General features: G+C 40.7%; 1 long non-coding RNA gene across 1 annotated transcript in view; it reads left to right on the top strand.

Annotated features, from left to right (window-relative positions):
- Positions 1 to 291: 291 nt before the first annotated feature.
- The window catches only part of LOC139181146 (uncharacterized), a 39,689-nt gene continuing 18,742 nt past the window's right edge, over positions 292 to 21,238 (top strand). Inside the window, exon 1 of the long non-coding RNA XR_011565240.1 lies at positions 292 to 892. This is a non-coding gene — a long non-coding RNA (uncharacterized lncRNA). The remainder of the gene's footprint in view (positions 893 to 21,238) is intronic.

Raw genomic sequence — 21,238 nt, 5'->3', positions numbered from 1 at the left:
TGCTTCCCGATGTTAAACAAGAGAAAGTTAAAACAAAAAAAAAGACAGCATTACCCAAAATACAGTGTCCGGAGCATAGCAACGGAAACAACCAGAGACCCCAGACAGTCTGTCAGGTCTTGGTCTAGGGGTACTAGTGTTCCAAGTCCGAGGTCAGTCCCAGAGAATGTGAAGTGCGCATGTGCTAAAGGTCCTAGGCTCGCCCCATCACAGGGGCGGAGGAAGCACAGTGCGCATGTGTTGAAGGTCTGAGGTCCGCCCCGGAAGAGGTGGGGAAGGGGCCTAAAAGCAGAGGTTTGGTGCCATCTGTTAGCCTAAACAGCCCACGTTCTGTTAGCGGAACCCATGCAATGCACGATCCCTTCATTACACCTAGGACCGCTGCCTTACGGCTCCTCCGTAAGCACTACATCTTTGGATTCCCCGAGGGCCAAAGAGAACACGGGACCGGAAGCGCTGACTCCTCCCGTCGTATTTCCAGGGGCAGAGGAAGATGGCGAAACCCATTGGCTAGTGGGGATCAGAAGAGGGCGGTTCACTCGGCCTGCGCGTGGGGCACTATGGGTATTGTAGTTCAGGGCTCCGCGGTCCAGCTTGCAGCGAGGAATCTTGGAAGCCAGTGGGTCCAAGCTGGCCAGGGAAGCGCCTTGCACGGGGGCATTAGGTGTGAAGTAGCTGCAGGGGTGTGTCTTCGTTCTGCTCTTTCTCTTTCGGGTGAGGCCTCACTCTGTCTCGCCTTCAGGGGCCTTCACTTCATCCCATACTTGAGGCTACTTTATAAGCCCCAGTCACCTACAGATTATCCCTTACGATTCCAAGCTGGTCTTGAGTTCCTCTTCTCGTCTATCTCCCGCACATCCAGGCCCTGGAATTCTTCTCTGTTCTTTCTCCCGTGAGTACCTTTTCTTGTTTCTGTCCTAGACAGAACCTCTCTTAACACTTTGCTCTTAACCCATGAGGCATGTCAACGGCTCCAATAAAAGGCTGTCACAGCAAATGTTTGTAGGCACGAGAAGATTTGAGCCTTCCCTTTCAGCAGCCTGGCAGCTCACTTCTTTTGTGTTTCTCTTATGATCATTGCAATTGCCTTTTTTTCTGATGCCATTTCTGTGTAGTCTTTGCCTAAGTCTGGCGGGCAGCCTTGGTTATAGACGGTTCCCCTTTGGTCCTATCATTTTGTCTCTGGCTGCCACATTTTGGTAATACGACAGAGGGCGCACACATGGGTTGACTTACAGGACAGAGGAGGGGGGGGGAAAGCTGAATAGAAACAAAAGAATAAATAGCAAACTAGGCTTTATAGAAGTCAGGAAGATATATGGTGAAAGAGGGGGAAGAGAGAGCAATCCTTTCATTCTCATACCTCCACAAACAATTTAGTGCTGAGTGTGAGCAGGGCTTAGTGGGCTCCGTGCTGGAAATGCACCACTAGAAACCACCTAGATACTGGGGGATCCAATCCAGGAGGGCACAGACACACAAGTAAACAACAGTGCAGGATGATATCAGTGTGTGCCCTACCTTCCTGTGTGTTTCTCTTTTCATTCTCCTCCCTCCATCAGTTCATTCCAAAGTACTTTCTCTTTTCACCTCTCCTTCTGTTCCATGCTCTTCTTTCCATTCTCAAACTCCCTTCTCCCCTTGTTCTGACCCAAGCTGTTTCTTTTGTATTTTGCTGTTTGCCACTTTGCCAGCAGAAAGTGTTGCAGGGAAAGTCATGCTCATAGGGGATTTAGTAGCACGGAATGCCTGACCTTCATCTTTGTGTGAGAAATATCTACTAATTGTCATCTCATTCCAGGGAAATCTCAGCATTTATACACACTACTTGTAGTAGAATCAGTTGCAGATCTTTGTGCCAGAATCATGGAATGTAATTCACAATTGATGTAATTCTTATGCTACCTGTTGAGTGATCGGTGGAACCTGAGGTTTGGAAGGTTAATCTCATGGAAATGGTAGTCAGGAACGACCCTTTATGTGTGATGAAAAGTAGAACCCTGCATGACTGGAGAAGATAAACCTTGGCCTTTTTTTTTTTTTTTTAAAAGCATACCTTAGTGGATTGACTAGAACAGGAATACTACCTTGGCTAGAACAGGAATATTACCTTTTTGAAAGATATTTTTGAACTGTTATTTAAGAAACCTACCCCCCCCCACCCCCCGCCTCCTCCAGTCTATTCTAAATTGTCTTATTGGAGGCAATAAGAGTCTTAGTGTAGGGAGGTAGTGGATAGATTTCCAAGTAATATCTAATAATCATGCTTACTTTGTTTAAGAATGTTTTGCAATGCCTTTGAGCAGTAGATTTACCTCTAAGATTTTCTACAACTAATCCTACTTCCTTTGTGTTTCTTGAGAATGGGACTCAGCATGAAGAAGTGAAATTTCATCTTCAGTTATACCTAAAGAAATTCATATCCAAGTCCCTCCATAATTTGAACCCCAGCCACCTCTCTAATCTCATCGCCTTACGCTTGTCCTTATGGTCCCTCTGCTGTAGCTACCCTGGCTTTCTTGCTGTGTCATAAACACCCTGTGCACTCTCCTGCCTGGAATACTCTGTTTCAGGTACTTTTGTTATGGGCTTTACTCAAATATTCATCTCATCAGGGAGACCTTCTCTGATCACCTTATAAGCCTTTATAAGAAAAATTAGAACCTTCATCACTCTATCCCTATGTTAAGTAGTATCACTTCTTTAAAATATTATGTATTTGTTTACTGTCTATTTCTCAAACTAGAAGATAAGCTCAGTGAGAGTATGGTTCTAATCTGTTTCCTTAGTCCCTGGAACATGGTGTATAGAAAGTGCTCATTTGTAAAATGAAAGGATTTTTAAAAAAGCATGAACAGAGCACTTAATGTGAAAGTCACTGTGTGTATAGTGAATAATGAAGGATTTACAGATAGAAATAAGATATAATCCTTAACATTGAACAATCTGTGGTGTAGAAAGACTATAGAATAATCTAAGGATCTTTCATTAAATTGTAGCTGAGCAAAAAAGTCTTAAGTCTGAAGAGCCAGGGTCAGCTGTGGTGTATTTGGTATGTAGAAGCATTTGTACTTTATATCATAGTTTTGAACTGGCCTCTGTGCTGCTCTATTATTTCTGTGACCAATTCCCACTGTGTCCTTGTGTAGGATGAACTTGACCAATCAGGGACCACATAAAAGGAGCTATTGCTTTATTTCTATCTGACCTCCTAGCTGCCTGTCTCACTTCTTTTCCAGGGCATCCAGTTCGTTTCCACCCGTGTGCCTGTCATCAACCACATATCTCACAATGTCTCCCACTTAAAACCCTTCAAGTGGCAACTCCTTAGTTGGCATTCCAAACATCCCCTTCTCCCCTGTCCCTACTCTGACTCCTTTTTACCTCAGCATCATTTTTTTCTTTTAAATTATTTATATTTGTTTGTTTATTTGGCTGCCTCAGGTCTTAGTTGTAGCATGCAGGATCTTTAGCTGTGGCACATGGGATCTATTTCCTTGACCAGGGGTTGAAGCTGGGCTCCCTGCATTGGGAGCACAGAATCTTAACCACTGGACCACCAGGGAAGTACCCTACCTCAATATCTTTATCTTCCTCAGTACTCTTCCTGAATGTATGACTCAGAAATGTGAAATTTGCAGTTCCCTATTTGATTTTTCTCTGTGTGTTCTCTTTGCCCAGAATGCCCTTTCCCTTAATTCTTACCTTACTATAGTCGCTGGTCTTCCACAGCTTAGAGGAACCAGCCATCTTCCAAGAAGCTTTAGCAACTCTCCTCTCCTATCCAGGATAGGCAAGTTTCCTTCCCTCCACTCCACTCCTTTCCTCAAAACAAAACACATTTCAGTATTGATCAATCTCTTTTATCTACTAGATTTTAGGTCCTTTGAAGGTGGTCATCTGGAGGGCTGTCTGCTTTTAAGAGTCCAGGCATTTGAATTCCATTTCTGTCTCTTGTTGGCTAAAACAACTGTCTTTGGGCCAGTCATATGACTCATTGAGCCCATTTCCTTTTCAGTAAAATCTAATTGTACTTGCTTTTGTATCCCCAGCCTCTGGTACCATGCTCAATGCACTCAACTTGGTTGTCTTGCTGTAGATTTCTTTACATTCTCTGCCCATCTCTTGTTTCTACAGGTTTGAGATGATGACTCTTGGCTATAAGGACAGTAGACCTGACCTGAGTGAATGATGAATGATTGTGTCTCTGTGTATCTGAGAGAGAGAAGGAGAGACAAAGAAGGAGAATATTAATGTGTGAGTAGGCTGTGTCCCACTCAATTTTGCTCTGTTAAAGAGTTAAAAGTGGATAGTGTATACCTACTTAAGGTCAGGTGGTGATAGTAGGAAAGAAGAATAGATTTGTAAGCAAAACAACACTGGAAAAGATTAAACTTTCAAACTACTTGCTTTTTATGCATTTCCAGTTTAAAACCCACAAAACAGACTAACTTTGAGTATGGTTAATTAAATTAACCTCTTAAACTTTAAGGTGGTTTTTGATTCATAGTATGGAAACCTGAACTGCCTCCTGAGAAATCTGTATGCAGGTCAAGAAGCAACAGTTAGAACTGGACATGAAACAACAGACTGGTTCCAAATCGGGAAAGGAGTATGTCAAGGCTGCATATTGTCACCCTGCTTATTTAACTTATATTCAGAGTACATCATGAGAAATGCTGGGCTGGATGAAGCACAAGTTGGAATCAAGATTGCCAGGAGAAATATCAATAACCTCAGATATGCAGATGACACCACCCTTATGGCAGAAAGTGAAGAACTAAAGAGCCTCTTGATGAAAATGAAAGAGGAGACTGAAAAAGTTGGCTTAAAGCTCAACATTCAGAAAACTAAGATCATGACATCTAGTCCCATCACTTCCTGGCAAAAAGATGGGGAAACAATGGAAACAGTGACAGACTATATTTTTGGGCTCCAAAATCACTGCAGATGGTGACTGCAGCCATGAAATTAAAATATGCTTACTCCTTGGAAGAAAAATTATGACCAACTTAGACAGTATATTCAAAAGCAGAGACATTACTTTGCCAACAAATGTCCATCAAGTCAAAGCTATGGTTTTTCCAATAGTCATGTATGGACAGGAGAGTTGGACTATAAAGAAAACTGAGCACCAAAGAATTGATGCTTTTGAACTGTGGTGTTGGAGAAGAGTCTTAAGAGTCCCTTGGACAGCAAGGAGATCCAGCCAGTCCATCCTAAAGGAAATCAGTCCTGAATATTCATTGGAAGGACTGATGCTGAAGCTGAAATTCCAATGCTTTGGCCACCTGATTTGAAGAACTCCTTGGAAAAGATCCTGATGCTGGGAAAGATTGAAGGCGGGAGGAGAAGGGGACGACAGAGGATGAGATGGTTGGATGGCATCATTGACTCAATGGGCATGAGTTTGAGTAAGCTCTGGGTGTTATTGATGGACAGGGAGACCTGGCGTGCTGCAGTCCATGGGGTTGCAGAGTCTGATACAACTGAGTGACTGAACTGAACTGAACTGATAGAAACGTATAGAGAAGGAAATAGCAACCCACTCCAGCATTCTTGCCTGGGAAACTCCGTGGACAAACGAGCCTGATGGGCTACAATCCATGCGGCCACAGAGTCAGACATGACTGAGTGACTGAGCATGGCAACTTTAACTTAGTCATTTACTTTTTCATTTACTTAGTCATTTACTTGTTTCAAAAAACCATGGGAGAGGCAATCGTTTTGGACAATCGCCACAATTTCCTGCTTCAACAGTGCTTGGATGGAACTTGGTGCTCGTCCCTTGCCTTGGCCAGCTGCTCAGAGTCAGCCCTCACTACCACCCACCCAGAGCCCTCGACCCACCCCAGGCCCCCACCTCCACCTCTCAGCCACCTTCCAGGATGACTGCATCTTCTTGCAGATGCTGCCTGGACTACTGCCAGGACTCGGAGGATGCCATCAACTACCCCACTGGAGCTGTTTGCCTGCTACATCTGTGTCATACTATTTTGACTGTGATGATGTGGCTTTGAAGAACTTTGCCAAGTATTTTCTTACCAATCTTGTGATGAAAGGGAACATGCCGAGAAGCTAATGAAGCTACAGAACCAGTAAAGTGGCCGAATCTTCCCTTAGGATGTTAAGGAATTAGACCTTGATGACTGGGAGAATGGGTGGAGTGCAATGGAATGTGTGCTACATTTGGAAAAAAGTGTGAATTAGTCACCACTGGAACTGCACAAACTGGCCACTGACAGAAATGACCCCCATTTGTGTGACTTCATTGGGACTCATTACCTGAATGAGCAGGAGAAATCCAACAAAGAACTGGGTGACCGTGTAACCAACCTGTGCAAGACGGGGATCCCCTGAGTCTGGCATGGCAGAGTATCTCTTTGACAAGCACATACTGGGACACCGTGATAATGAGAGCTAAGCCTTAGGCTGACTTCCCGTAGTCACAGGGATGACTTCCCTGGTCATCAAGGCAGTGCATCTGTGTTTGGGTCATAATACTTAAGTTCTTTCTTTAGTACCATTCCTTCAAATAAAGTAATTTGGTATGCCACCCTCCCCTCACATCCCCAAAGGAAAAAAAAATGTGAGAAAAAGATTTGTGAAGTCTGTGTGCCAAGTCGCTTCAGTCATGTCTGACTCTTTGTGAGGCAAGAGTACTCTGTCCAGGCAAGAGTACTGGAGTGGGTTGCCGTACCCTCTCCAGGGGACCTTCCCGACCCAGGGATTGAACCTATGTCTTTTATGTCTCCTGCATTGGCAAATGGATTCTTTACCACTAGCACTGCCTGGGAAGCCCTTCAGAAGTCTGTGCTTAATCACTCAGTGGTGTCCAACTCTTTGCGACTCCATGAGTATAGCCTGCCAGGCTCCTCTGTCCATGGAATTGTCCAGGCAGGAATATTGGAGTGGGTTGACATGCCCTCCTCCAGGGGTTCAGTCCAACCCAGGAATTGAACCCAGGTCTCCTGCATTGCAGATGGATTCTTTACCATCTGAGCCACCAGGGAAGCCCTCAGAAATCGAAAATGTGTCATTTGATGGATGCCCTGGTAGATCTGCTTTAGAAAATGAGTTAATAATATCTCATATTAAAGTCTGACTTCAACCAAGCTTTTAAAAAACTTGTGGTTGTAGAACTTCTAGAATCTGCTTACTATGTCCTTCAAAGCACGATGTGTGCTTTATTGTGCTTCTCTTAAAAAGAAATGGTTAATGAAAGCTGAAGGTTAACACTTAAAAGTAGACAGTGATAATGGATAATTGACAGTTGATCATGGAGAAGGAAATGGCAACCCACTCTAGTATTCTTGCCTAGGAAATCCCATGGATGGAGGAGTCTGGCAGGCTACAGTCCATAGCGTTGCAGAAGAGTCAGACACAACTTAGTGACTAAACAACAACAAATGTGTATGCCATGGATATTAGCACAGAACCTCTTTCAACAATGTCATAAAATCTAACATCTGTTGTAGGATATTGAGTTTCATGCTGCCTTTTGTTTACATTGAATTTTTATTTTGAACAATAGGCAACAAGTGACTCAGCAGTGATATTGATTCAAAGGCCATGAATCAATTCAATGATTTGCTGGTAAATCTTGAACAATCAGTTCTCAGAAAAACAAAGAGATCTGGTTTATAGTGTTTCCCAATTGCCTTGTATAGATTCTCCACTGTGGTCTATTCCAAGTGACCAAATGTGATGTCACTGAATGTGGAGTTGGAAAGGCACATGTACACCATTTCTGAGAGCCTGTATGAGCCAGCTCCAGGAGCAAACTCCCAGAGATAGTGAAAGACAGGGAAGCCTGGAGTGTTGCAGTCCATGGGTTGCAAAGAGTCAGACATGACGACTGAACAACAATAGTTAAATAGAAAGTGAGCCTTGAGTGTTTACCAGTGTTCCAACTGGTTAGTTTTTAGTGGGTATTTCCATGTTGTAATGACTTGTATTCTTAATAAACCTTGTATAACCTATAGGATTCAATAATTAAGATTCTCATGTATATCATATAAAGTTCCCTAGAGCTGTCCTAAGAAAGTAAATAAAAATCTTAGCAATATTTCATATTATCTCTAGAACAGACCCCGATTTACTCTCAGGGAATTCCCTGGTGACTCAGCTGGTAAAGAAACCTCTCCTGCAATGCAGGAGACCCCAGTTCAGTTCCTGGGTTAGGAAGATCCACTGAAGACCCACTCCAGTATTCTTGGGCTTCCCTGGTGATTCAGCTGGTAAAGAATCTGCCTATAATGCAGGAGACCCTGGTTCGATCCTTGGGTTTGGAAGATCCCCTGCAGAAGGGAACAGTTACCCTCTCCAGTATTCTGGCCTGGAGAATTACATGGGCTCTATAGTCCATGGGGTCTCAAAGTGTCAGACACGACTGAGCGACTTTCACTTTCCTTGTATCTTGGTGAGTTCTCTTTTTCTCCAAAACAATACTCCCCTAAACCCACCACCACTCCTACATTCAGGGATTAAATAGCAGGCCCCTCACATCTTTTTAGCAATATTCTCCAGAAATACAATAAGATTTGAAATGAGGCCTAAATTCCTCTGTATTTCTTTTACCCTCCCCCACCCCAAAGCACAGGAACTAAATTTTTGTACCCCTCCCCCCAACACATCCAATTCATATATTGAAGTCCCTTCACCCAATGGGACTTTGTTTTGAGATAGGACTTTTAAAGAGGTAATTTTGGTTAAGTGAGGTTGTAAGTGTTGGGTCTTAATTGAATATGACTGATGTTCTCTTTAGAAGAGGAAGTGACACCAGAGAGGGACACAGAGAAAAGGCTACTTAAGGACACAGCAAGAAGGCAGCCATCTGCAAGCCAGGATGAGAGGTCTCTCTAGAAACCAATCCTGCCAGCACCTTGATCTTGCTTGACTTCTAGACTCCAGAATAGTAAGAAAATAAATGTCATTTGTTTAAGCTACCCAATATGTGGTATTTTGTTATTGCAGCCCTAGCAGTCTAATACACAAATGAATCATTAGAATGACCTTGAACATCATGTAGTTCTTCTTGATAAATGCATTTGACCCTGGGATATGTGCAAAGATGTTTGTAAGCATAAATTTATGTATTACTCTTTTTATTTTTTTAAAATATAACTTTATTTATTTTAATTGGAGGTTAATTACTTTACAGTATTGTATTGGTTTTGCCATACATCAATGTGAATCTGCCACAGGTATACATGTGTTCCCCAACCTGAACCCCCCTCCCTCCTCCCTCCCTGTACCATCCCTCTGGGTCGTCTCAGTGCACCAGCCCCAAGCATCCAGTACCATGCATTGAACCTGGACTGGCGATTCGTTTCATATATGATATTATATGTGTTTCAGTGCCATTCTTCCAAATCATCCCACCCTCTCCCTCTCCCACAGAGTCCAAAAGACTGTTCTATACATCTGTGTCTCTTGCTGTCTGGCATACAGGGTTATCGTTACCATCTTTCTAAATTCCATATATATGCATTAGTATACTGTATTGGTGTTTTTCTTTCTGGCTTACTTCACTCTGTATAATAGGCTCCAGTTTCATCCACCTCGTTATAACTGATTCAAATGTATTCTTTTTAATGGCTGAGTAATACTCCATTGTGTATATGTATCACAGCTTTCTTATCCATTCATCTGCTGATGGACATCTAGGTTGCTTCCATGTCCTGGCTATTATAAACAGTGCTGAGATGAACATTGGGGTACACGTGTCTCTTTCTTCTTTTTTGCTTTTGGTTATTTCTTGTTTTACAGTTTTAGTCAATAAACAATTTTGAAATTAATGCTGTGACTCACTTTTGATGTATGGCAAAACCAATACAATATTGTAAAGTAAAAAAAAAAAAAAAATAATAAAAAAATTTAAAAAAATAATTAGACACATGTATACCTGTGGCGGATACATTTTGATATTTGGCAAAACTAATACAATTATGTAAAGTTTAAAAATAAAATTAGAAAAAAAAAGAAAAAAATAATTAGAAAAGAAGCTAACAATATCGTTAGTTAATAGTGTTTTATCCTTCTGCTTACTATCAATAATTTCAGATAATTTTAATTAATTTCTAACATATTAGTCTCCAAATTAATAATAGCACAAAAATAATCTTAGTAAATTATTTTGGTAATAATTCTTTTTGTCAGTAGAATCTGGTTAGCTAGCATGTATCTGTTACTTGCAGGGATTCTGTTGCATTATGTAGAAGAAACAATCATAGAATAGTTATTTAGAGCTAAAATGTGTTTCTGTGAAAGAAATAAATATAATTTTTCTATATTAAAAATATACTATTGTAATGCCCCAAAGCCTCTGAATATGTGGTTATGTTATATGTGAAATAAAGACTCCTTTCTGTTATTTCCAGTAATGTACTCCATCTTGGTCTAGACCCAAGACAGACCCATATTATATTAAATAAATGTTATAGTACTTCATATTAAAGTGAGAATTCAGTATGGGTTTTGGGTAAACCCTGACATAGTATGTATGAAATTGTTTTCATACATTTCTATGTTTAAGAAAACATAGAAATTGTTTTCTTAAAAGACATAATTATGCACTTCAAACATGAAACATTTATGGAATCATTGAAATAGCTAGTATAAACATGAAAATAAAAAAGGAAAATACCACAACCATTTAGGTTGTGTGGTTTTTTTTTTTTTCTTTTCATTTTTTAACTTTACAATATTGTATCAGTTTTGCCATACATCAACATGAATCTGCAACAGGTATACATGTGTTCCCCATCTTGAACCCTCCTCCCTCCCCCCTCCCTGTACCATCACTCTGGGTCGTCCCAGTGCACCAGCCCCAAGCATCCAGTATTGTGCATTGAACCTGGACTGGAGACTCGTTTCGTATATGATATTATACATGTTTCAATGCCATTCTCCCAAATCATTCCACCCTCTCCCTCTCCCACAGAGTCCAAAAGACTATTCTGTACATCAGTGTCTCTTTTGCTGTCTCATATAGAGGGTTATTGTTACCATCTTTCTAAATTCCATATATATGCGTTAGTATACTGTATTGGTGTTTTTCTTTCTGGCTTACTTCACTCTGTATAATAGGCTCCAGTTTCATCCATCTCATTAGAACTGATTCAAATGTATTCTCTTTAATGGCTGAGTAATATTCCATTGTGTATATGTACCACAGCTTTCTTATCCATTCATCTGCTGATGGACATCTAGGTTGCTTCCATGTCCTGGCTATTATAAACAGTGCTGCGATGAACATTGGGGTACACGTGTCTCTTTCAATTCTGGTTTCCTTGGTGTGTATGCCCAGCAGTGGGATTGCTGGATCATAAGGCAGTTCTATTTCCAGTTTTTTAAGGAAGCTCCACACTGTTCTCCATAGTGGCTGTACTAGTTTGCATTCCCACCAACAGTGTAAGAGGGTTCCCTTTTCTCCACACCCTCTCCAGCATTTATTGCTTGTAGACTTTTGGATCACAGCCATTCTGACTGGCATGAAATGGTACCTCATAGTGGTTTTGATTTGCATTTCTCTAATAATGAGTGATGTTGAGCATCTTTTCATGTGTTTGTTAGCCATCTGTATGTCTTGTTTGGAGAAATGTCTATTTAGTTCTTTGGCCCATTTCTTGATTGGGTCATTTATTTTTCTGGAATTGAGCTGTAGGAGTTGCTTGTATATTTTTGAGATTAGTTGTTTGTCAGTTGCTTCATTTGCTATTATTTTCTCCCATTCTGAAGGCTGTCTTTTCACCTTGCTTATAGTTTCCTTTGTTGTGCAGAAGCTTTTAAGTTTAATTAGGTGCCATTTGTTTATTTTTGTTTTAATATCCAATATTCTGGGAGGTGGGTCATAGAGGATCCTGCTGTGATGTATGTCGGAGAGTGTTTTGCCTATGTTCTCCTCTAGGAGTTTCATAGTTTCTGGTCTTACGTTTAGATCTTTAATCCATTTTGAGTTTATTTTTGTGTATGGTGTTAGAAAGTGATCTAGTTTCATTCTTTTGCAAGTGGTTGACCAGTTTTCCCAGCACCACTTGTTAAAGAGATTGTCTTTAATCCATTGTATATTCTTGCCTCCTTTGTCGAAGATAAGGTGTCCATATGTATGTGGATTTATCTCTGGGCTTTCTACTTTGTTCCATTGATCTATATTTCTGTCTTTGTGCCAGTACCATACTGTCTTGATGACTGTGGCTTTGTAGTAGAGCCTGAAGTCAGGCAGGTTGATTCCTCCAGTTCCATTCTTCTTTATCAAGATTGCTTTGGCTATTTGAGGTTTTTTGTATTTCCATACAAATTGTGAAATTATTTGTTGTAGCTCTGTGAAAAATACCGTTGGTAGCTTGATAGGGATTGCATTGAACCTATTGATTGCTTTGGGTAGTATACTCATTTTCACTATATTGATTCTTCCAATCCATGAACATGGTATATTTCTCCATCTATTAGTGTCCTCTTAGATTTCTTTCACCAGTATTTTATAGTTTTCTGTATATAGGTCTTAAGTTTCTTTAGGTAGATATATTCCTAAAGTATTTTATTCTTTTCATTGCAATGGTGAATGGAATTGTTTCTTTAATTTCTCTTTCTATTTTCTCATTATTAGTGTATAGGAATGCAAGGGATTTCTGTGTGTTGATTTTATATCCTGCAACTTTACTATATTCATTGATTAGTTCTAGTAATTTTCTGGTGGAGTCTTTAGGGTTTTCTATGTAGAGGATCATGTCATCTGCAAACAGTGAGAGTTTTACTTCTTCTTTTCCAGTTTGGATTCCTTTTATTTATTTTTCTGCTCTGATTGCTGTGGCCAAAACTTCCAAAACTATGTTGAATAGTAATGGTGAAAGTGGGCACCCTTGTCTTGTTCCTGACTTTAGAGGAAATGCTTTCAATTTTTCACCATTGAGGATCATGTTTGCTGTGGATTTGTCATATATAGCTTTTATTATGTTGAGGTATGTTCCTTCTATTCCTGCTTTCTGGAGAGTTTTTATCATAAATGGATGTTGAATTTGTCAAAGGCTTTCTCTGCATCTATTGAGATAATCATATGGTTTTTATCTTTCAATTTGTTAATGTGGTGTATTACATTGATTGATTTGTGGATAGTGAAGAATCCTTGCATCCCTGGGATAAAGCCCACTTGGTCATGGTGTATGATCTTTTTAATGTGTTGTTGGATTCTGATTGCTAGAATTTTGTTAAGGATTTTTGCATCTATGTTCATCTGTGATATTGGCCTGTAGTTTTCTTTTTTTTGTGGCATCTTTGTCAGGTTTTGGTATTAGGGTGATGGTGGCCTCATAGAATGAATTTGGAAGTTTACCTTTCTCTGCAATTTTTTGAAACAGTTTGAGTAGGATAGGTGTTAGCTCTTCTCTAAATTTTTGGTAGAATTCAGCTGTGAAGCCGTCTGGACCTGGGCTTTTGTTTGCTGGAAGATTTCTGATTACAGTTTTAATTTCCGTGCTTGTGATGGGTCTGTTAAGATTTTCTATTTCTTCCTGGTTCAGTTTTGGAAGGTTGTACTTTTCTCAGAATTTGTCCATTTCTTCCACATTGTCCAATTTATTGGCATATAATTGCTGATAGTAGTCTCTTATGATCCTTTGTATTTCTGTGTTGTCTGTTGTGATCTCTCCATTTTCATTTCTAATTTTATTGATTTGATTTTCTCCCTTTGTTTCTTGATGAGACTGGCTGATGGTTTGTTGATTTTATTTATCCTTTCAAAGAACCGGCTTTTGGCTTTGTTGATTTTTGCTATGGTATCTTTTATTTCTTTTGCATTTATTTCTGCCCTAATTTTTAAGATTTCTTTCCTTCTACTAACCCTGGGGTCCTTCATTTCTTCCTTTTCTAGTTGCTTTAGGTGTTCACTTCAGTTCAGTCGCTCAGTTGTGTCCGATTCTTTGTGACCCCATGAATCGCAGCACGCTAGGCCTCCCTGTCCATCAACAACTCCTGGAGATCACCCAGACTCACGTCCATCGACTCAGTGATGCCATCCAGCCATCTCATCCTCTGTCATCCCCTTCTCCTCCTGCTCCCAATCCCTCCCAGCATCAGAGTCTTTTCCAATGAGTCAACTCTTCGCATAAGGTGGCCAAAGTACTGGAGTTTCAGCTTTAGCATCATTCCTTCCAAAGAAATCCCAGGGCTGATCTCCTTCAGAATGGACTGGTTGGATCTCCTTGCAGTCCAAAGGACTCTTAAGAGTCTTCTCCAACACCACAGTTCAAAAGCATCAATTCTTTGGCACTCAGCCTTCTTCACAGTCCAACTCTCACATCCATACATGGCCACAGGAAAAACCATAGCCTTGACTACATGGACCTTTGTTGGCAAAGTAATGTCTCTGCTTTTGAATATGCTATCTAGGTTGGTCATAACTTTCCTTCCAAGGAGTAAACGTCTTTTAATTTGATGGCTGCAGTCACCATCTACAGTGATTTTGGAACCCCCCAAAATAAAGTCTGACACTGTTTCCACTGTTTCCCCATCTATTTCCCATGAAGTGATGGGACCAGATGCCATGATCTTTGTTTTCTGAATGTTGAGCTTTAAGCCAACTTTTTCACTCTCCACTTTCACTTTCATCAAGAGCCTTTTGAGTTTCTCTTCACCTTCTGCCATAAGGCTGGTGTCATCTGCATATCTGAGGTTATTGATATTTCTCCTGGCAATCTTGATTCCAGCTTGTGCTTCTTCCAGACCAGCGTTTCTCATGATGTACTCTGCATATAAGTTAAATAAGCAGGGTGACAGTATACAGCCTTGACATACTCCTTTTCCTATTTGGAACCAGTCTGTCGTTCCATGTCCAGTTCTAACTGTTGCTTCCTCACCTGCATACAAATTTCTCAAGAGGCAGATTAGGTGGTCTGATATTCCCATCTCTTTCAGAATTTTCCACAGTTTATTGTGATCCACACAGTCAAAGGCTTTGGCATAGTCAATTAAGCAGAAATAGATGTTTTTTTAGAACTCTCTTGCTTTTTCTATGATCCAGCGGATGTTGGCAATTTGATCTCTGGTTCCTCTGCCTTTTCTAAAACCAGCTTGAACATCAGGAAGTTCACGGTTCACATATTGCTGAAGCCTGGCTTGGAGAATTTTGAGCATTACTTTACTAGCGTGTGAGATGAGTGCAATTGTGTGGTAGGTTGAGCATTCTTTGGCATTGCCTTTCTTAGGGATTGGAATGAAAACTGACCTTTTCCAGTCCTGTGGCCACTGCTGAGTTTTCCAAATTTGCTGGCATATTGAGTGCAGCACTTTCACAGCATCATCTTTCAGGATTTGGAATAGCTCAACTGGAATTCCATCACCTCCACTAGCTTTGTTCGCAGTGATGCTTTCTAAGGCCCACTTGACTTCACATTCCAGGATGTCTGACTGTAGGTGAGTGATCATACCATCGTGACTATCTGGGTCGTGAAGATCTTTTTTGTACAGTTCTTCTGTGTATTCTTGCCACCTCTTCTTAATATCTTCTGCTTCTGTTAGGTCCATATAATTTCTGTCCTTTATCGAGCTCATCTTTGCATGAAATGTTCCCTTGGTATCTCTGATTTTCTCCAAGAGATCTCTAGTCTTTCCCCTTCTGTTGTTTTCCTCTGTTTCTTTGCATTCATTTTTGAAGAAGGCTTTCTTATCTCTCCTTGCTATTCTTTGAAACTCTGCATTCTGATGCTTATATCTTTCCTTTTCTCCTTTGCTTTTCGCTTCTCTTCTTTTCACAGCTATTTGTAAGGCCTCCCCAAACAGCCATTTTGCTTTTTTGCATTTCTTTTCCATGGGGATGATCTTGATCCCTGTCTCCTGTACAATTTCACGAACCTCATTCCATAGTTCATCAGGCACTCTATCTATCAGATCTAGGCTTTAGGTATAGAGTTAGGTTATTTATTTGACGTTTTTCTTGTTTGTTGAGGTATGCCTGTATTGCTATGAACTTTCCCCTTAGCACTGCTTTTATAGTGTCCCACAGGTTTTGGGTTGTTGTTTTTTCATTTTCATTCGTTTCTATGTATATTTTGATTTATTCTGTGATTTGTTGGTTATTCAGCAGTGTGTTGTTCAGCCTACATATTTTGGAATTTTTAATAGTTTTTCTCCTGTAATTGAGATCTCATCTTACTGCATTGTGGTCAGAAAAGATGCTTGTAATGATTTCAGTTTTTTTGAATTTACCAAGGCTAGATTTATGGCCCAGGATATGATCTATCCTGGAGAAGGTTCTGTGTGTGCTTGAGAAAAAGGTGAAATTCATTGTTTTGGGATGAAATGTCCTTAAATATCAATTAGGTCTAACTGGTCTACTGTATCGTTTAAAGTTTGTGTTTCCTCGTTAATTTTCTGTTTAGTTGATCTATCCATAGGTGTGAGTCGTGTATTAAAGTCTCCCACTATTATTGTGTTATTGTTAATTTCCCCTTTCATACTTGTTAGCATTTGTCTTAGATATTGCAGTGCTCCTATGTTGGGTGCATATATATTTATGATTGTTATATCTTCTTCTTGGGTTGATCCTTTGATCATTATGTAGTGTCCTTCTTTGTCTCTTTTCACAGCCTTTGTTTTAAAGTCTATTTTATATGATATGAGTATTGCTACTCCTGCTTTCTTTTGGTCTCTGTTTGCATGGAAAATCTTTTTCCAGCCCTTCATTTTCAGTCTGTATGTGTCCCCTGTTTTGAGGTGGGTCTTTTGTAGACAACATATATAGGGGTCTTGTTTTTGTATCCATTCAGCCAGTCTTTGTCTTTTGGTTGGGGCATTCAATCCATTTACATTTAAGCTAATTATTGATAAGTATGAACCCGTTGCCATTTGCTTTATTGTTTTGGGTTCGAGTTTATACACCCTTTTTGTGTTTCCTGTCTAGAGAATATCCTTTAGCATTTGTTGGAGAGCTGGTTTGGTGATGCTGAATTCTCTCAGCTTTTGCTTGTCTGAAGAGCTTTTGATTTCTCCTTCATATTTGAATGAGATCCTTGCTGGGTACAGTAATCTGGGCTGTAGGTTATTTTCTTTCATCACTTTAAGTATGTCTTGCCATTCCCTCCTGGCTTGAAGAGTTTCTATTGAAAGATCAGCTGTTATGCTTATGGGAATCCCCTTGTGTGTTATTTGTTGTTTTTCCCTTGCTGCTTTTAATATTTGTTCTTTGTGTTTGATCTTTGTTAATTTGATTGATATGTGTCTTGGGGTGTTTCGCCTTGGGTTTATCCTGTTTGGGACTCTCTGGGTTTCTTGGACTTGGGTGATTATTTCCTTCCCTATTTTAGGGAAGTTTTCAACTATTATCTCCTCAAGTATTTTCTCATGGTCTTTCTTTTTGTCTTCTTTTTCTGGGACTCCTATGATTCGAATGTTGGAGAATTTAACACTGTCCTGGAGGCCTCTGAGATTATCCTCATTTCTTTTAATTTGTTTTTCTTTTTTCCTCTCTGATTTATTTATTTCTACCATTCTATCTTCTACCTCATTAATCCTATCTTCTGCCTCCGTTATTCTACTATTTGTTTCCTCCAGAGTGTTTTCGATCTCATTTATTGCATTATTCATTATATATTGACCCTTTTTTATTTCTTCTAGGTCCTTGTTAAACCTTTATTGCATCTTCTCAGTCCTGGTCTCCAGGCTATTTACCTGTGATTCCATTTGGATTTCAAGATTTTGGATCATTTTCACTATCATTATTCAGAATTCTTTATCAGGTAGATTCCCTATCTCTTCCTCTTTTGTTTGGTTTGGTGGGCATTTATCGTGTTCCTTTACTTGCTGGGTATTCCTCTGTCTCTTCATCTTGTTTATATTGCTGAGTTTGGGGTGTCCTTTCTGTATTCTGGCAGTTTGTGGAGTTTTCTTTATTGTGGAGATTCCTTGCTTTGGGTGGGGTTGTACAGCTGGCTTTTCAAGGTTTCTTGATTAGGGAAGCTTGTGTCCGTGTTCTGGTGGGTGGAGCTGGATTTCTTCTTTCTGGAGTGCAATGAAGTGTCCAGTAATGAGTTATGAGATGTCAATGGTTTTGGAGTAACTTTGGGCAGCCTGTATCTTGGAGCTCAGGGCTGTGTTCCTGTGTTGCTGGAGAATTTGCATGGTACGTCTTGCTCTGGAACTTGTTGGCCCTTGGGTGGTGCTTGGTTTCAGTGTAGGTATGGAGGCATTTGATGATCTCCTGTCGATTAATGTTCCCTGGAGTCAGGAGTTCTCTGGTGTTCTCAGGGTTTGGACTTAAGCCTCCTGCTTCTGGTTTTCAGTCCTATTTTTACAGTAGTCTCAAGACTTCTCCTTCTATACAGCACCATTGATAAAACATCTAGGTTAAAGATGAAAAATTTCTCCACAGTGAGGGACACCCAGAGAGGTTCACAGAGTTACATGGAGAAGAGAAGAGGGAGGAGGGAGTTAGAGGTGACCCGAATGAGATAAGGTGGAATCAATAGAGGAGAGAGCAAGGTAGCCAGTAATCACTTCCTTGTGTGCACTCCACGCCTGGACCGCTCAGAGATGTTCACAGAGTTATACAGAGAAGAGAAGAGGGAGGAAGGAGACAGAAGTGGCCAGGAGGATAAAAGGGGGAAAATCAAAAGAAGAGAGACAGATCCATCCAGTCATCAGTTCCCTAAGTGTTCTCCACCGTCTGAAACACACAGAAATTCACAGAGTTGGATAGAGAAGAGAGGGGGTAGGGAGGAGACACAGGTGACCTGGTAGAGAAAAAGCAGAGTCCAAAGAGGGAGAGAGCAGTCAAGCCAGTAATCTCCCTCCCAAGTAAAAATGGGTACTGAAGATTGGGTTCTTAAAGGTACAAAATTGATAACAAATACCCAAAAGCACAGATTAAAAATCTAGAGTAGAGTTTTGAATTTCAAAAATACAATATTAAAGAAAAGAGGAAAAAAAGTCACAAAAATTATAATATATATATATATATATATGTATGTAGTTGGCTTTTAAAAAATAGGGTCTTTTTTTTTGCAAAGTAATAGTAGGTTATAAAAGTGAAAATTAAAGGAGTAATAGAGAACTTAAAAATTAAAAAAATTTAAAAAAATGATCGTGAAAGTATTAGAAATATATCTAGGACTTTCTCTGGTGTTGTTGTGGGTATTGTGGCGTCAGTTCATTTTCGGATAGTTCCTTGGTCCAGCTTATATTTCTCAAGATCTATAGGCCCCTTCCTATGTAGTCGGTAGTAACCACAGGGTTTTGATCTTTTGCACCTGTCTCTTCCAAGGCGGTTCCCTCTGTTTTAGCTTCTTTTGTTTGCTGGTCTCTTCAGTGTCTGATTTCCGCCCTGACACAAAGGGGGCGGTGGTGGACACATTTTTTAGGCTCACTTGTTCAGTTGCGCTGTGGGGAGGGAGGGATGCTGCAAACAAATAACACTGGCGTGTGCTCGTAGTGCCTCAGCCACACTGGGCCTGCCCCGCTCACGGCGCGTGTACCCTCCCTACCCACACTGCTCAGGCTCTAGGTTGCTCCACTGCTTCTCTAGGTTGCTCTGAGGCCGGCCCTGGGCTGCATGCATCTCCCAGGTCTAAGCCGCTCAGGTTCAGGTACTCGGGTAGTCCTCAGAGGTGCAGACTCAGTTGGGCCTGCGTTTTGTGCCCTTCCCAGGTCTGAGCAGCTCAGGTGATGGGGTGTTTGGTGAGCGTGGTCACTGTGACTTATCGCCTCCCCCGTTCCTGCCACTCAGTTTTCTGGGTGTACAACCGGCGCACTTTCTCAGGTGGATGTTGACTGACCAGAACCCCAAGAAATCTTAGTTAGCAAAGAAGCCTGCTTACAGTTTTGTAGATAATGTCTCTCTGGGGCTGCAATCGCACCCTTCCAGCTCTGGCTGCCTGTTACCGGAGGGGGATGGTCTGCAGCTGGCTATCTCTGTTCAGTCCTTTGTTCTGTGCGCAGGCCTGGCGGTGTCTTAGATTAGGGCTGGCTTTTTGCATGGTAGTTATCCCACAGTCTGGTTTGCTAGCCAAAGTTAGTTCGCTCAGATTGCGCTCGGGGCATTCAGGCCAGATTCTTTAAGCAATGCAGCCCGCACCTCCCTTCCCAGTCCCCTCTTGCTAGTGGCAGGAGCAGGCGTCTGTGCTGCTTCTCCGCTGGGGGAGTTACCATTGGGCTTGTAATCTGTGGGGTTTAATTATTTATTTATTTTTCCTCCCTGTTATGTTGCCCTCTGTGCTTCCAAGGCTCACCACAGACTCGGCAGTGAGAGTGCTTCCTGGTGTTTGGAAACTTCTCTCTTTTTAAGACTCCCTTCCTGGGACAGAGCTCCGTCCCTACCTCTTTTGTCTCTTTTTTTGTCTTTTATATTTTTTCCTACCTCCTTTCAAAGACAATAGGCTGCTTTTCTGGGTGCCTGATGTCCTCTGCCGGCATTCAGAAGTTGTTTTGTGGAATTTACACAGCGTTTAAATGTTCTTGTGATGAATTTGTAGGGGAGAAAGTGGTCTCCCCATCCTATTCCTCTGCCATCTTAGGACCGCCCTCCTGTATTACTCTTTTTAACTTGATACACAGTTTACTGTCATTTAAAGGTGCTTGATAAGGTTGATGTTGGACAGTCTGTAGGTAATTGCAACTTGATCTTCCAGATGACATGTAACTATTTGATTCCAAAAAGTTCACTCACTTGGGGAATTACTATAATTAAAATAAAACGTTCTTGTATGTGTGTATATATATATATATATATATATATATATATATATATATATAAAGAAAGTTGACCAGACATCATTTTGGTTTTCTTACTTTGTTCTGAATTCTTCAGAAGAGAAATATTGCATTCTCCTAATAACCAATATTTGAGGCATGTTATTTTTTATTTTTTTCCTCAGGCTTATAGTTGTAGAATATTTCCAGGATATCCAAGTGTACTGAAACAGTATGAGAAAAGTCAATAAATGATGCACAGCATCCAAACTGGAAAAAATTAAGCAACAGGAAGATAGTGAACAATAAAGAAGTCTTCTCACCAACAAAAACATGTCAGTAATTTCCTAATTTATTTTTGTCCTGAAGAAACATTCTCAGGGGAATAGGTGTGAATATGCAGTGAGTTTGGGCTTCCCAGGACTTCCCTGGTGGCTCAGATGGTAAAGAATCCAACCGCAATTCGGGAGACCTGGGTTTGATCCCTGGGTAGAGAAGATTCCCTGGAGGAGGGCCTGACAACCTACTCTAGTATTCTGGCCTGGAGAATTCCATGGAC

This window comes from Bos indicus, chromosome 3 (genome assembly GCF_029378745.1).
Source record: "Bos indicus isolate NIAB-ARS_2022 breed Sahiwal x Tharparkar chromosome 3, NIAB-ARS_B.indTharparkar_mat_pri_1.0, whole genome shotgun sequence".
Taxonomy (NCBI): Eukaryota; Metazoa; Chordata; class Mammalia; order Artiodactyla; family Bovidae; genus Bos; species Bos indicus.
The sequence above is the reverse complement of the archived record's forward strand: the minus strand, read 5'-3'. Positions and strand labels throughout refer to the sequence as shown.